A 654-nucleotide genomic window follows, 5' to 3' on the forward strand; every position below is an offset into this window, starting at 1 on the left:
TCCAAAAAGTACGATCTTTGTCCCCACGTGCAGTTGCAAACCCTAGTCTGGCTTTTTTATAGTGGTTTTGGAGCAGTGGCTTCTTCCTTGCGGAGTGGCCTTTCAGGTTATATAGGACTCATTTTTACTGTGGATATAGATACTTTTGTACCTGTTTCCTCCAGCATCTTCACAAGGTCCATTGCTGTTGTTCTAGGATTGATATGCACTTTTCGCACCAAAGTACATTCATCTCCAGGAGACAGAACGCGTCTCCTTCCTGAGCGGTATAACGGCTGCGTGGTCCCATGGTGTTTGTACTTGCGTACTATTGTTTGTACAGATGGATGTGGTAACCTCAGGCATTTGGAAATTGCTCCCAAGGATGAACCAGACTTGTGGAGGTCTACAATTTTTTTATGAGGTCTTGGCTGATTTCTTTTGATTTTTCCATGATGTCAAGCAAAGAGGCACTGAGTTTGAAGTTAGGCCTTGAAATACATCCACAGGTACACTTCCAATTGACTCAAATTATGTCAATTAGCCTATCAGCAGCTTCTAAAGCCATGACATATTTTCTGGAATTTTCCAAGCTGTTTAAAGGCACAGTCAATTTAGTGTATGTACATTTCTGACCCACTGGAATTGTGATACAGTGAATTATAAGTGAAATAA

This window comes from Oncorhynchus masou, chromosome 24 (assembly GCF_036934945.1).
Source record: "Oncorhynchus masou masou isolate Uvic2021 chromosome 24, UVic_Omas_1.1, whole genome shotgun sequence".
NCBI lineage: Eukaryota > Metazoa > Chordata > Actinopteri > Salmoniformes > Salmonidae > Oncorhynchus > Oncorhynchus masou.